Raw genomic sequence first — 16,122 nt, 5'->3', positions numbered from 1 at the left:
ACTACAATGACTAAGGCTCACTAGCTCCGCTAAGAGCCAATAAAAATTGAAGTTAGGGATATGGGCAAATGATAACTGAATCACCTGGTCCAATCATGTCTCACATATAATTGTTTTCTGGCATTCATCTTAAAGGGCAAAGTTTGATGACGCAGCATCGCATAGTTATAGCAACAAAGATGCATTTTTTATTCTATTTTTACATATAATCCCTTTATATTTACCTTTCCTGATTCACATTCCTAGTAAACATGTATGCAAGGTTAAGTTAATGACTGTGTTTTGCACCATTACATCTTTTTTCTACCATCAAAGTAGTTCTCTGAATTTTAAATCTTAATTGTCTCTTTTCCTATATTTTTAACTTTCAATTTTAGGAAAATTCCCATTGTTTGAACATATCATGTAAGGCCAAAAAAAAAAGGTTTGTCTCAAAGCTCGCGCGCATTTGTAAATTCGTGAGATTTGTTTAGTTTTTCTGGAAAAATTTGGCGAAAATCTGATTTTTTTCTCCAAATACCATGAAAAAGTCGGGAATAAAAAAATAAAAAACTGCATTTCGCATTTGTTTTCAAACCACTCGTGAGCTTTGAGACAAACCATTATTTTTTTTTGCCTAACACACTGTTGTTGACACATCCTTTCACTAAATATGACTTTCAAAAGCATTTTAGTTTCTTCTTTCTAGAAGATTTCTCCTGTTGTTGCTTTGGACCTCAGAACCTCAGACTGTTTAGATTTTTCACAATACCCTCCAAACAACTGTTGCGCCGTTATCAACCCCTAATCCAAACATTATCAGCACTACTTGGAAATCTTTGGAAAGCGTTGGAAATCTTGGAAAGCGTTTGTATTAGGCGCTTTAAAATCCCCTTTTATTATTATTATTATTATTATTTGCAAATTGCGGTTTAGAACTTATCCATTATCATCTCATTGCTTGAAAATGAGAAAAATCTTTCAACTATTTCACACTACTGTTGCATGTTATCAACCTCCAATCGAAACATTATCAGCACTACTTGGAAATCTTTGCAAATTGTGGTTTAGAACTTATCTATTACCATCTCATTGCTTGAAAATGAGAAAAAACAAGTAAATATTTCACACTACTGTTGAAACTTTCCGACAACAGAAAACAAGAGAGCATCCCTTTAACAGCCGCTGATCCTCCTGGGTTATAGCAGTGGCAAGGGAAGTGAGGATAGCTTTTCCATCAGTCATTCAGTTAAGCCTCTAAGGAGCTCTTGTCTATCAGATTTAATCAAACTGTAGCACCTTTTATTCTCATAGTGTTTGGCATCAATCTAAAGTAGACTTACAGAACAACTCTCATCAGTCATGCTTGAAAACAATAATTAATGAGTTATGAAGATAAAATTACTTTCAAATTAGGTCAGCCATCTTGTAAATAGATAAGTACGTGATAATACTGGACAAAATTATACTTGTCCTAGATAATGCATTGAAGGAATGTGTTGTATTATAAATAAATGAAAAATATGGGGAAGTAATTTCATGGCCAAATAACTTTGCTGCCACATCAATAGTGGTTTGCTGGTAATAATAAATAATACAAACACTTATCATTACGCATCAACTATATAGTAAATAAGGTTGAAAATGTAAGACCTGGACTTGAATCTAAATATTGAATTCACATTATGTGTGTAGGTGTGTGTGAAAGTGGCCATGCAGGGTAATCAGTGTCAAATGAGGAAGAATGTCTTTGCGGCATTCAGAAGAGGGGTAGATAAGTTATGAATAGACACAACATCAAGGAGTGGACATGGATGAAGTTAGAACAGCTAGTGAGAAGGGCGCTTTGTCTGTACGCTGGCGATGTAACCGCATAAATATATTACTTAGTAATTCAAATATAGTTAGTAATTGTGTTGAGTATAGTGTTTCATCTACGTACAATTTATGTAAGGGTTTATGTGTGGGTTTGTTTGTTGGTGCATTTGTAAAAACATGTACACATGAATATAACAGAGCAACCGAGGACACCCTAAAACCAAAGAGATCCACGGTTCCCTTTCCCTATGTATATATATACTACCAGCATATTGTAAACAACATAAAGATGCAAAAACGACCATGTTTCGGTTGGAGAGTACTAGAAGTTAAAGTGGTCTACATCATGGTTTGGAGCTTAGCCCAAGATGTACACTTTGCGAGGTCCTTGGTTAGATAGGACAAAGTTGTACATCCTTGTTAATGTCTGCAGGTCTTTACTTGTTGGGGTATGTGGGGGTGTGGGGGTGTGGGGGTGTGTGGAGTGTGGATTAAAATGTGTCCCCAAATATGACTCATTTTGACAAAGGGAATACATTAAGTCAATATTTTGTTGTTTTATATTCTTTGTATCTTTGTTTCAGCAGTTCAAAGACAAGATTTACTGTAAAACATCATAACTCATTACATCTTAACCCTTGAAAATGCTTATATTGTCAAGTACAAATACAGAATTTGCCAATTTTAGAACTAGAGTTACAACCAAAATGCTACATGCTACAGCATAAATACTTTTTGATAATCACTAAAGGGATACTGAACATCTTGGCAACAATCTGTTCTATCTTAAAGGCCAATTCAGTGATTTGCTCATCCAGACGATCGTAAAAATCATCAAAATTCAGATTTTGGTACCTTTGTCACTGTCAATGTCATAAATGTGTTAACATACATAGCCTGCTAGTGGTTCAGCCAAAAGCCATGTTATTTAAGACAAATATACATGAATCTGTAATTTATATACTGACAGTATATAAATTAGCTAATACTGCTGTTTTCTTTGTCTTTTGCCATATTTTTCATTTCAAAATATCAAATGACAATTTGAATGACTTATCCTTCACTTTTAAGCAATTTATAAACAATTTCAATTTTTTTACACTTTCGCTGGGATCACTGAATGGGTCTTTAAGGTTGGTCTGAACCCTGGAATTATGGAAACTTTCGGACCTCATAACTGCTAAATTATTAGTCTAAAGAATATAAAAGTATACATTTTAGAATGGAAATGACTCGATAAATTCATCTGTGAGGTCCAATTTGGGCCAAAATGCTCATTTTGGAGAAAATCCAAAAAACAGGTTTTTGGCCCAAATTTTTCACATAGCGTAACAACAAAATTATTCGACCAAAAAAATTTTTTAATTATTTTTAAAAACTAGATAAAAATATCTAGGACACATATTTTTATTTTTTTGAATTTCGTCCAACTTTCAGAAATTTGCACCAAAAATGGTCAAAAAATGCAAATTTTTCAAAAAAAATCATAAAAAAGCCTGATTTTCACCCAAATTTCAAATATTTTTGGTGAAGTTGGTCAAAATTTAAAAAAATAAAAATACGGGTCCTAGATATTTTTATCTAGTTTTAAAAAATAATAAAAAAAAACCTTTTGGCCAAACAATTTTTTTTATTACGCTATGCTGAAAAATTTGGGCCAAAAACCTGTTTTTGGGATTTTCTCCAAAATGAGCATTTTGGCCCAAATTGGACCTCACAGATGAATTTATCAAGTCATTTCCATTCTAAAAATGTATACTTTTATATTCTTTAGACTAATAATTTAGCAGTTATGAGGTCCGAAAGTTTCCATAATTCCAGGGTTCAGACCAACCTTAACACATGGGTCATGAAATGGTGTCACACTCACCCCAACATACACGTCTGTGCTGGCTGAGAAAACATTCACAATCAAATTATAAATGAGGCTGCTCAAATAACAGTCAAGACTTAACCTGGATTTTATAAATGAAGCATATTGATTAAAGGTAGCTCACTCAGTTTACCATCACAAAAGTTGAAGTAGATACGTGCCAATGAAATGTTGGAAAACACATTCTCAAGTTTGAAGTGACTGCTAGGTTGGAAGGTACAGCAGTACACAACAAAATGGCAAAATGTGGTCTAAGCAGGAGTGAACAACATGGCTTAACCCCATGAGAGCTATCTGCCGATTGGCCAAAAAGAAGTTTTCATTATCAATTGGACCAATCAGCAACATTGTTAGAATAATTTCACCACACAAAAAATTGGGGTGAATTACTTGCAAAGCTCCATTCTGATTGGTGATCAAAGTGAAGATATAATGTAACTGACCAATCAGTGGCAATGTTAGATCGACAAGTAGTGTGCAGCCCAAATAAACTCACACTACTTTTGCAGAGCCTAAGATTAAGTTCTGACAGAACAGGTCTGACCAAAATGAAGATTTGTAAAAAGCAGGTTGGTTCATGTTATATGTACGCAAAGCAAATTCTGCATACATAAGGTGCGTACTGATATTAATTCAGAAATATGTCTTATAGTTTAGCCTACATAGGGTTCTTTATATTCTTTGTTGCATGCATCTACAGTGCCTGCAGTCAACTGCAATAATTTGTTGGAAATATGCTACTTTCATTGTGCAGACACTTTTAATGTAATAACACATTTTCTCAAAAGAGCTCTGATAATTAAGTTTCTCTCTTCCAGAATACCAAGTAAACAAGTGTTGAGCATATCCACATAATAACAGCTCTCGCCTAGTATCTAAAATTGTTCCACTAAAACTCATATTAAACTATGCACCAGGAATGCTACCAGCTATAAATTTGAACAATTTTTATTACTCTCTGCATTCAATACAATTGCCAATATTTTATATATTTTGTCAATATTTTTAGTTAATATGTAAGATTTTGTCAATTATTTAGTAAATATTTAATTTGCATTATTCTAGTAATTTTTTCACTGATCAGACGCATACCTATGTAATGATCTAGTTAATCATTTCTGGGTGGTTTTTTTCTCCTTTTTATCTTTTTTAATGTTAATGAACAACTCTTAGTATAAATTGGTAACTTCTGTCATGTCCTATGATAAAAGTAATAAAACATGACAACAGACACAATTATGTGACTTGTTTCTAGTTAATATTTCACATTCTTTGAAGAAAATGATCAAATAAAATGGGAATGTGGGCCATATGACACTTCACTGCAATGCAACTCTCTTACATTACCTTTCAGGCAAGCTGGGAATGTCTAGTTCAGTCTGAATTCTTCCATAAGAGAGGAGGGTAAAGTGGTCCAATGCCTGATTCAATTAGGTTCTTGTTAACCTCTCTAAAAGCCTACTAGGGTTACCTCTCTAACCACAGATGTATATTCATACCGGTATGTAGTTACCTTTACGTATAGTATTCCCTTCCAAAGTGAGAACATGTCCCTTTAATCAAGATTACTACAAAGCAATGCAAAGAAATCATGTTAACAAAAGATGCCTCGTCATACATCATAAAACACAGCAGCATTTCACTTTCTACTTGGAGAGTCACATATCCTAATTCACATCTAAAATTTTATCTAGGGCAATCAACAACAAACTTCATAACAACCCGTACTTACACTAATGATGAAAAAATAGATTCCTGGCCACCAAGTACTAATCAAATTGTCCAACTGACAGGCTTTTAAGTAATTTCGTTACAGTTGCAATTGCATGACCAACACATGGAACAACTATTACCAAATATGATCCAAATTTTATGATACTCATTTTTTTTTTCATGCTTCATCACAATATCCCTATCGAATTCTTATCCCATTCCACAAGACAGTTTAACTCCAAGGTCTTTTCTTTAATATTGTTGAATACTCCAACTTGCCTTATTAATACTTAAATTGAAATGCTACCCATCAGATGACAACAACAACAAGAGCAGTTGTTAAGGTACATATATACAGCCCTGAGCAATAAAACTGAACATGTAACTTTTGTGTGCTATCTACTGAAGATAACATACACTAGTCATAACCAGCCTGGGAAATAGATGAATTGCTGGCACATGCAGGATGTGTGGTAGTATAGCTTGGTAATATTTTCAGATGATCAGCTTCTGGAACTCAATAACATCATGAAGATTTTGTGAAGATGTATCCCCATACTACTGTGTACTAACAATGACCATAGAATACTGTCCCTGGTACTATCTACTGAAGATATGTATATACTCCAAACATTTTTTCAACATAAACCATGATTTTTTCTTCGATTCAAGAACCGCTTTGCATTTTGTGTATAATATAGAAGTGGTGTGTAAGGAATTGTAACACTGGAAGCTTAGAAATTGTTTCCTTCCATAAAAAGGTTTTCTTTCTCTAAAAGATTTTCTTTACTTTAAAGATAAATCTTTGAGCATATTTCAAAAATATATGTACTTGTCCCTAAACATGTCTATTGATAATGATGAAATATTACAACCTTCACTACTACAGTAAATAACACAGAAATATGCATTGCTATCAATCATTTTGAAATAAATACTAAGAATTAGTGCATCCTTTACAGAAAGTGACCATTTGCATTCCATTTTTGATGCCACTAAGGTGCTGATAGCAACAGATATTTATTTCCTATCTGACCAGGCATATGAATATTCTGGATTTCCTGCTTTCTGCATAAAACTAAGACAGCCTATGTGAATAACAAAAGTTCATTAGACATCAAGATAAATACTGTAGATTTCACTGGATACTGAGTATAGCTTCTACCTTAACCTTGCAGAGGTAGAAGTAAGTTGCAGAGGTAGCAGAAGTAGAATTATGTCTATTCTTTGGCCACATTGTGTATGAACTAATAATTCCATCACATGCTTGTAAGTTCACCCATGTACCATCAAACATTGGCACATATTTTATCATATTAGCTTCATAAAGAATTGTATTTATCCTTATCTATATCATTTATTCATTTAAAGATTGGTTTAGCATATGGATTTTGTTCAAACTTGCGTACAATTTCAAATATCGTCCCTTTTATACATCCATGTAAAAAGCTCTATTCCGTAGTGTAAGACAATAAGCTGGGCCCAATCACACACAATGCAATGGGTATGTGAAAACATATGTGTTTACCACAAATAGATGAGTTCCTCCCAATTTCTTCAGAAATACGTCGATTTGGACCGTCAGATTTCAGGATGCTAATTAGAAAAATCATGTGATACCAAAATCGCATCAACGATAAGGAAAGTCAGGGGATGAGGCTGTCGATCTGGTCAAGGACCTTTAACAATGACTTATGTAGTAATATAGCAATGTTAAATGTTAACTTTATTGGTTGTTTGTCTTGAAATCCATCCTTTTCATATTTTCCTTAACAATAGCTAAATTTTACACATACTAGCATGCACTGCATGTCATTGTACTTTGTATTGTTTACATTCAAGTTGTCATATTTCAGCAAGTCCTGTGTGTAATGCTGTAAAGCATATCTAATTTGGTGCGTTATATTTAATTTGGGAAAGTTGACAAGCGAATACAACTTGCGGGCTTACAGACAGTATATAATATACAATTTTAATATCTAACAATTTAAGTTATACAGATGTTTTTTTTGTTTTTTGTTTTTTTATTGTTGTTTTTTTGTTGTTGCTAGTTTGCTCAAAAGCTGGTGAAAATCGCATTCATACAATTTTTAAGGTAAACTAAATCTTTTGTCTCCGCTATGCAAATCAACCTGCAAGGACATGGTCAGATTCTGGTTCACAGTGACAATGTATCACACAATTGCTAACTTAGTTTGGTATCAATTAATTGATAATAAATTGGATGTTAAGCATAGTAAGGGTTGCATCCTTTGGAAAGACTTTTGGTTAGTTGAAGAAGCACTTAATTTACTTCATAGACATTATTTCACTTATCATCATACAATCTTATCTCGGCTAAATAAATCTTTGCCCCAATTTGAGTCCTGTCAGACACACAATAGAATATTATTAAATCACAGACTGGAAATAAAATTTGAAACTTACTAACAACCGCTAGACTTCCTCAGATATCCCCAACTGGTCACGTAACACAATGGCAGCACGTAAGTGGCTCAATTTATTTCCAGTGTGTGACCGATTCATTTCAGCTATAATACCCACTATAAAATGAATTTTTTTGCACCAGGAAGTCTAGAACTCAGTTAAATGATTAACCACACTGCTTAAATTAATGGAACTGCTCATATTGAACTATAAAATGCACTGATATGAAATATGTTTTAAACTTTGAAATAAGACATTGATCTTTTTCCTAACCATTTTGTTAATGTAACATCAAGCTGATATTGAAATGGCAGTTTAGAAAGACATTGATCTTTTTCCTAACCATTTTGTTAATGTAACATCAAGCTGATATTGAAATGGCAGTTTAGTATATTATTTAGGTAGGTATGCTAACATCAGTATTGGGGTATTCTAGTTGAAATCCAACATACACCCTATGGAAGACATGACCTTAATCTCCCACACAGGGGGTGTAGATCTCAAATGGCGCCACCACCCAGGTAACCCATTTCAAACCACAGAGATTTCAAGGTAATGTCTTCCATAGGGGGTGCCTGGATTTCAACTGGAATACCCCATTCCAGTTCACAATTGAATATATGAATACAAAAGCCACCCAAGTCCATACTTTGGCCAAATTGAGTTAAGCATGGGAAATTGTTGCTATACATTGGGTGATACAAAGAATCACCCAATTCCATGATTTGAGTCTTGTAACACATTGATTGAAATCCAGTATGTATAAAAGTCCACTTGTAACACATTCATTGCTAGAGAATGAATTTTGAAAAAAAAATGGGTTTAATAAAGGAAAGTGTGTGGTTTATATTACATGGCAGAATGCTTATCAACATTATACATACCTGTGTGCTTTATTTTGTATTATCTTACTAGTGTTAATCTCATTCTAACATTGTTGTCTTTGTATATGATTAAAAAAACCACCCAAGTCCAAAATTTAAAATGAACCCCACGAAGTCCCTGAAATGCTAATCGTCATACTTAATACAGGTTAATCTACTCATTTGCACGTAAAACTTACCATATTGACCAGGTAAATCTAACTGAAGGAATTAAAACGATACACAGGTTTTTCTCTCAAAATCACTTCCCATGGACTTGGGTGGCTTTTGTATTCATGTATTCAATTGTAAGTGACACTCTAAGCAGCTTTTATTTCTTAATCTCATCTAGTTTTTGCTAGATTTATTTTGAGTTTTTAAAAATTCTGCTTTCAACCATATTAATGAAATCAAAATTTATCACTGTTCTTCTGTCAATTTGTATAAACTTTTTCTCCTGTGACAATTTGTTTTGAAAATCTGCTCAGTATGCCACTGGTTTTTAATGTACTTTATTTTGTAATTAACTTGTTTTTTAAAATTTCACTCATCATCCTCAAGTTTCATTAATATATATCATATTTATTATCTTTTCTGGGCTAAATCAATCTTTACTCCCAGATAATTAAATCACATGCTGCATGTAAAATTTGAAACTTACTTACAACCTTAAGACTGGTCATGTAACACAATGGCACCATGTAAGCGGCACAATTTATTTCCAGTGTGTGACCGATACATTTCAGCTATAATACCCGCTATAAAATGAATTTTCTGCACCAGGAAGTCTAGCACTCAGTTAAATGATTAATTGCACTGCTATAAATTAATGGAACTGCTTCTATTGAACTATGAAATGCACTGATTAAGTATTTCTTTGAAAGAAAATGTCAATCCTTTTACAAGCCATTTTTAATGTTATTTATATCAAGCTCAAAATAAAATAACATTTTAGTTTTATTACTTGGATAAAGATAACATCAGGACTCAAAGTATTCCAGTAAGTAGAAAAACAACTAAGAAGGTTTTCTTTGTCTTGTTTTATACATATTTGCTATCTTTATTGTGATTTGTCAGGGACTGCCTTTTGAGGAGAATGAGAGCAATCGCTCTCGATTGCTCTCCTTAAATCTGATATAGGAGAGTGATTTTTAGCTCTCCTTAGTTGACCATTCTCTCCTTACATTATATTGTAAATGCTCTAAACAGCTCTCCTTGAAGGCCACAGAAGAGAGCTATTTAATGCTCTCCTGAAAATTCCAAAAGACAGTCCCTGATTTGTTAAAATTCTGCTTTTAGCAAGCCATTTTGAAACAAGCAAAAAAGTGATACAAATTTATCATTGTCCTTCGTACAATTTGTTTGAATTTTTATGAACTTTTTTGGCCTTGACAATTTGATGCTGAAATATCAACATGTGTTCAAATTCCTTCCAGTCATCACGTTCACCATCACCATGATCACTACATTGTTTATCATCAATAGCTACTACTCTAGTAACCTGCAGATGTTTCCTAATGAACTAACCACAAGCCATCATCCAATTCAGGAGTATGATGTCATCTGTATGATATACATCACTTCATGCCTGACTTGAAACAAACATACAATGGTGTCTATCCACATCATCATCAGTTTTATTGACGTCACACTATTACCATCACAAATATCTAAGCCTCTATGGCCTTTATTCCCTCTTTTATCACACTTTTTACCCCACATAAATGGATATCCACCTCATAATTACCGATATCACATACTATGTGCTGCATCGTACAGCCAAGTTGGTCCTATCATTGTATAACATCCATTTGGACATAGTATAATTTACAAAATTCAACATATCTGTAGTCAGATCTAATTCAAATGACTTTACTTCACTAGTCAAATATGCTCCTGTGATATAATACTGCTTTTTTCCGTGAACTAATCCCCAAAATGCTATTTATAGTCAAGACATATCCTCCAATAATGGAACTCTATATACAAAAGCAAACATTACAGCAGGAATTCATGGGTGTCAAACAAAAGGAGTTGCTTGTTGCTGAAATCTACTGCCAAAAGTGCTCAGATTTTGTTCTTTAAAATAATAATATCTCTTGAGACGTAATAAGGGTCAGTGGTTCTGGCCGCAACGTTGGTTGCTCCAAGGTATGTTTATCTGGTTGACTAGATTTAATCTTGTCTCTAGCCGTAAGTCAAATTTTGATGATTCTTTCGGCATAATTTTGTTACCTTTTACATTATGAATCTTTTGAATGAACCATTAAAAACGTTTGAACAACAAATAATGTGTTATGCTTAAATGCATCGCATATAGAGTAACTGTTCAATATACTATCTTCAGTAGATAGCATATGGTCATATTTTGCTGTCAATGATTTTCTTTTTCCAGTTTCTGATTTGAGAATTTATTTTTAAGTGACATTGACCCTCTCAAGGCTGTGGTTTGACTTCAATATTCTAGCACACATATTGAAGATGCTTTCTACTGAAGATAGCAAAACTTCAAGGGTTTGTGTTGCATGATATGACAGAGTTTCAATACCTATAGTATTCTTTGTTTATTCCACCAGTCAATACATTCATTTCATTTGTTTCTTTGTCTGTTTGTTTGTTTTAAATAAATTCTACTTAAAAACAATGCATTTATAGTTCACAATATGCCATACATACCTACCAAAAATCCTCAACATTTACCTCCCTGGATGTGATTGTACTTGATGATCCTGGATATGTATTGTAGCTACATAGCAGAAGCTGCAAATATGATAAAGCTGCTAGCAGTAGTGTGTCACAAGCAAATCACACAACAGCTGTTGGTATTTACTTGTAGCGTCATACCAGGACCCCAATATTTACTGAAAATCAAACACATGGGAAAAATACATTAGCTTGGCAGTAGATTTACTGATTCAATACAAAATAGTGGACCTCGTCAATTACATACAGGTGGTCACAGAATGGCAGAGGATGGTCAACTACAGATGACCTACATATTGATGGATGACTACTCGGACAAATGAACTATTGATTACAATCCCAATATGGTGTAAACATATCAACCTCAGACCTCAAACTCTGTAGTGTCAACTTGCTTCTTTGAGACAAATCATATCCAGGGGTTGGAAAGAAGAGCAGGGGTTGACTTAGGTTTCTGTTTTGTACTACCCATCTGGGCCAGTGAGATTATAAATAGCTGAATGCAGCATGCAGCCTGTTTATCATGTTTACCAATTTGGAAAACTGCTGAAGACATTGGAATTTCCCAACATTGCACGAGGGAGAGGGGGTGTCAGTTTTCCGTTCTTGATACAAAAGTGCTCCAAGACTTATTTCGATGATTATAGATCCACCACTGTGGTGTATTAGGAAAATATTGGTAAAGTAATGATTGTAGATCCACCACTGTAGTGTATTAAGAAAATATTGATAAAGTAACCCATTCCTACTCATTGGTGTAATCAAGCAGTGGGAATTAAGAGAGAAGGTAATAAGTGATGTTTTAATCCAATCACATCCTGGGATCACATCTGCCTGTTTATGGTAATTTTCTGACCGCTATATGCAAATTTCATTACCTTGGTTCCCAGGGACTGAGAATGTATTGAATTAGGTACACTAACCAGTGCTAACTCCCTGATAGTTGATTCACAAACTGGACAATACAACTCACACATCTAGCTAATAATTATCAGAATTTAAACCTTAATTTATTGAGAAATAGAACTAAGAGATGTCCAAATGTATTTATCTGAACTTCCATTTCCAATATAATACTGATAATATCATATTCTGTGTACTAATAAATCTTTTCATTATTATTTATAAAAAAATGATTTACAGTTTTGCACGTGCAGTTTGTTAATGAATGGTTAAAGTCAGCTTTTTAATATAGAGTAAATGCTGTTAATTGGAAATATTGATTGAAACTGGTGATGTAACAGGCTGAAGTAATCGTAATTACTTGCTTTATGTAAATCCATTTAAAAGTTGTTTTAAACAAATTGATTTAAAGGACAAGGATGCACAATCACTGAGACTGCAAACATCATTCAGGGCCTGGGTGGATCTGGAAGATTTGTCTAGCGTCACTGTTTCTCACCCCTGCCCCCACCTAACACCACTGCCTATAACTATGTTAAATTCCAACCACTGGCATGGGACAGCTGTGAGATACCCAGGTTGTATCATAACATTATTTGATTTTATTTGGTTTGTTCAGGTTTGACAACCCTGGATAACCCACGAAGACCTCTTGTGAAGATAATTTCCATTGGGGTCCATTAGAACACTGGAAAAGGTTAGGACAGTCAAGGTTTGCACCTTATTCTTCTCAAAACTGACTGTGAGATACATATACAGGTATGGCCCTCCTGGAGACTTTGATGTTCCCTCAGAAGGACAGAATCCTCGCATGGTTCATGTACCCAACTCTAAATGCACCACACATGTTTTTTTCCCTTAGTCAATATCAAAGCAAGTGTTCCACCGCCGGGAATCGTACCACAGACATGCACCAGAAGCAAGAACTCTAACCATTGAGCCAAACTCTCTATATCCACCCTTTGAATGTACTTTCAAGGAGAATGTCCACTTCTTTCTACAAAATTGCAATAAAATTTCATTTAGTCTTTAGAAGTCAAGATCACATAGGTCTATTTTGTTTTGTTTTGCTCGTGGCTATGTTGTTAGTAGTTAACTAAGGTTATTCCTGTTTCCTCATTGTCCCTAAAGTGTGCCAAACTTTAATCTTGCCTTTGATACAGATAACAACAAAATCATACTAAGATATCTTTTTTTTTCATTAAAAGTATAAACATGATAAACACAAGGAAGGAAGTGAGGTTACCATAGGAACAATCTTTCCCTTGGTGAGAATTGTTGTTTGCTATATACATATTTGTCACCAAGACTAAATAAAACCCAGGAGATGATCAGGAAATTCATCAGTTGTATATACAATTTTTGAGTACTATAAACCTTTTACCGACTACATGGGACAAGTATCTAAGAATTTAACATATCATACAATTTTAACAATTATTTAAATGTTCTTTTAACTTAACATTATCATGAAGTAGCCTATAGAACGAGAAAGACAGTTGCTTTGTTGGCTAATGATTCATTAAGATGGGACGTAATTTGTTGTTCTTGTTTTGCTTGTTCTTGTTTGTGTATTTATTTTTAGAAATAAGCTCCAATATTTGATTGCTTTACACAATTTCATATAGATGTTCAGAAAAGTGTCCTCAAATTAACTTGATTCTCCTTACACAAATATCATAAACACTAGGTGGTCTCCAGTCTTATATGGTTTGTAAAAACAGAAGAATACTTGGATTGGGTGGTTGGTGGAAGATTGCAGTCAGTTCAAATTGTCTGTAAAATCATTGCTCCAGTGGTCCCTCCCACCAAATTTCATGAATTTGCACCAATCTATGGTGATTTGACCTGGATGACTCCAAAATTTCTCCACCAAATTTCATGAACCTGCAAGAATCTATGGTGAGATATCCCGGCAGAACCCAAAATTACATTGAAATGTTTTGTCTTGCTTTGTTCCCACCAAATTTCAGGAACCCAGACTGAGGCCCTTAGTGTTAAGTTAGTGTTAGGCTAACACTGGTAGCTTGCACTACCTCCATGTTACACTAACATTGAGATAAGTATGATCATGGCTATAGTATTTTGGTCCCTGCACAATGCATCAAATCAATTGGGGATTCATACCACTTATGCACATATCAAATGCAACCCCGGCCCCTGGGGACCCGGGGATGGCCGGGTCGTGGGCCGTGGATTTGGGGTTTAAAAGTTCAAGTCCCGGGTAAACACCTGGCCAGTCCCGGACCCACCCGGGCAAAACTCTCAGCCACTCCCGGCCCCCGGCGAATATCGATGCAAACCCGGGTATTCCTCGGCCCAAGTTCCCGGCCCTGAGTATCGGATATAGGCCTGGATCTTAATATGGTTTTAAAATCGCGGCAATCTTGTCATGCGGGTTCAATATTCGGCATGCAGGTATGTCTCCAATGGACTGCCGAGTTCTGGACATGCTGGTGGATTCAAACGCTTCAAATATATGCCTAGTACATGTGTGTTCCATTGCAAATACATCAGTTACTCACCTTGTTACGGAACATCTGAAAACGATAAACGAAATTAGGCTACCTAGATTCTCGTCACTAGCGTGAAACAGCGTAATTCTTTCCTTTCCTTTCTATTAGGTGTGAGGCCTATTTGCTTTATACTGTTTGAGTATCAACGCACGGGCTCTAACGTGCATATTATTTAAAACACCCTTTCAACGATTTGTGATTAATAATATTGTTAAACGCTCCAACATGAAAATATATTATAGTTTTGAAAATCTGTATATTAACACAAGACATTGAATTCAATTTTTATATCATACGCCTATAATTATTTTTTAAAGAACATGTACACTACCTATAGTGCATTTATAGTCTTCTATTACGTATTATGGCCATGTAGCAGTCGATCGCAGATGTCACAAAAGTATCATGGATACTTTTATTATCACGGTCAGTTTTGTTTTTGAGTGTAGGCCTAATAATATTTAACTTTACTCTCGGCGGGTGGTTAATACTTTTAAAAAATAACGTAAAAAAATAAAACAACCAATAGATTTGGCATAAATAAGCGTATAGCAGGCTCTCGTTTGCACGTGCATGTCAAGAAGCCAGTGTGGTCTAGATAAACATGCTAACTTTAGAGCACCGGTAAAATAGCAGATACATGGCCTACTGCAAAATTTGGAAACAACAGCCAAGATTTCGTTTTTGGAATGGATTTATATGAACAGTAACATTATTAATGTGGCGACTCAGTTGATTATTAATATACATCCAAGGGTCAAGTACTGCTAAGTGATAGGATTCCCCGCCTATAAATGCGAGCATCCTTTACTAGCAAACCACGGCCATGTTTACGGCCCATTTTACTTGTTGGAAACCCACGGGTAAGTTACGACATAATCCCGGCCCTCCTCGGGTAAAGTCCCAGCCCAATTTCCGGGGTTTTGGCCGACGTCAATTCTTATACCAGTCCTGCCAACACCCGGCTCCCCGGGACACACTTTGAATCAAATCCCGGGTCACATGATGTCAAGTCCCGGACCACCCCCGGGTCCCCAGGGGCCGGGGTTGCATTTGATATGTGCATTACTGGTATTCAGATTTATTTTAAATGTTAGTATTCATATACCACTTTTTAGTATTCAGATATTAGAATTTAGTATTAAACCAAACTTGATATTTACTATTAGAATACATTCAACTACAAAAATACCACTAAAGAAGTATTCAGAATACAACATGAATATATTCAGAATACTAAAATTATATTCAAGTTTGGTGATCTGGGGTTATGGCATCTTGAACCATATTATTTTATCATTGTTATTAAATTCTTTCTTGAATTTAA

General features: G+C 34.7%; 1 long non-coding RNA gene across 1 annotated transcript in view; it reads right to left on the bottom strand.

Moving 5' to 3' along the window:
- Window positions 1–11,355: 11,355 nt before the first annotated feature.
- Window positions 11,356–16,122, bottom strand: part of LOC140151855 (uncharacterized) — a 28,173-nt gene continuing 23,406 nt past the window's right edge. Inside the window, exon 3 of the long non-coding RNA XR_011858980.1 lies at window positions 11,356–11,534. This is a non-coding gene — a long non-coding RNA (uncharacterized lncRNA). The remainder of the gene's footprint in view (window positions 11,535–16,122) is intronic.

Source organism: Amphiura filiformis, chromosome 5, assembly GCF_039555335.1.
Source record: "Amphiura filiformis chromosome 5, Afil_fr2py, whole genome shotgun sequence".
Classification (NCBI taxonomy): domain Eukaryota; kingdom Metazoa; phylum Echinodermata; class Ophiuroidea; order Amphilepidida; family Amphiuridae; genus Amphiura; species Amphiura filiformis.
Note: the sequence above shows the minus strand (reverse complement) of the source record. Positions and strands in the feature narration are given on the sequence as shown.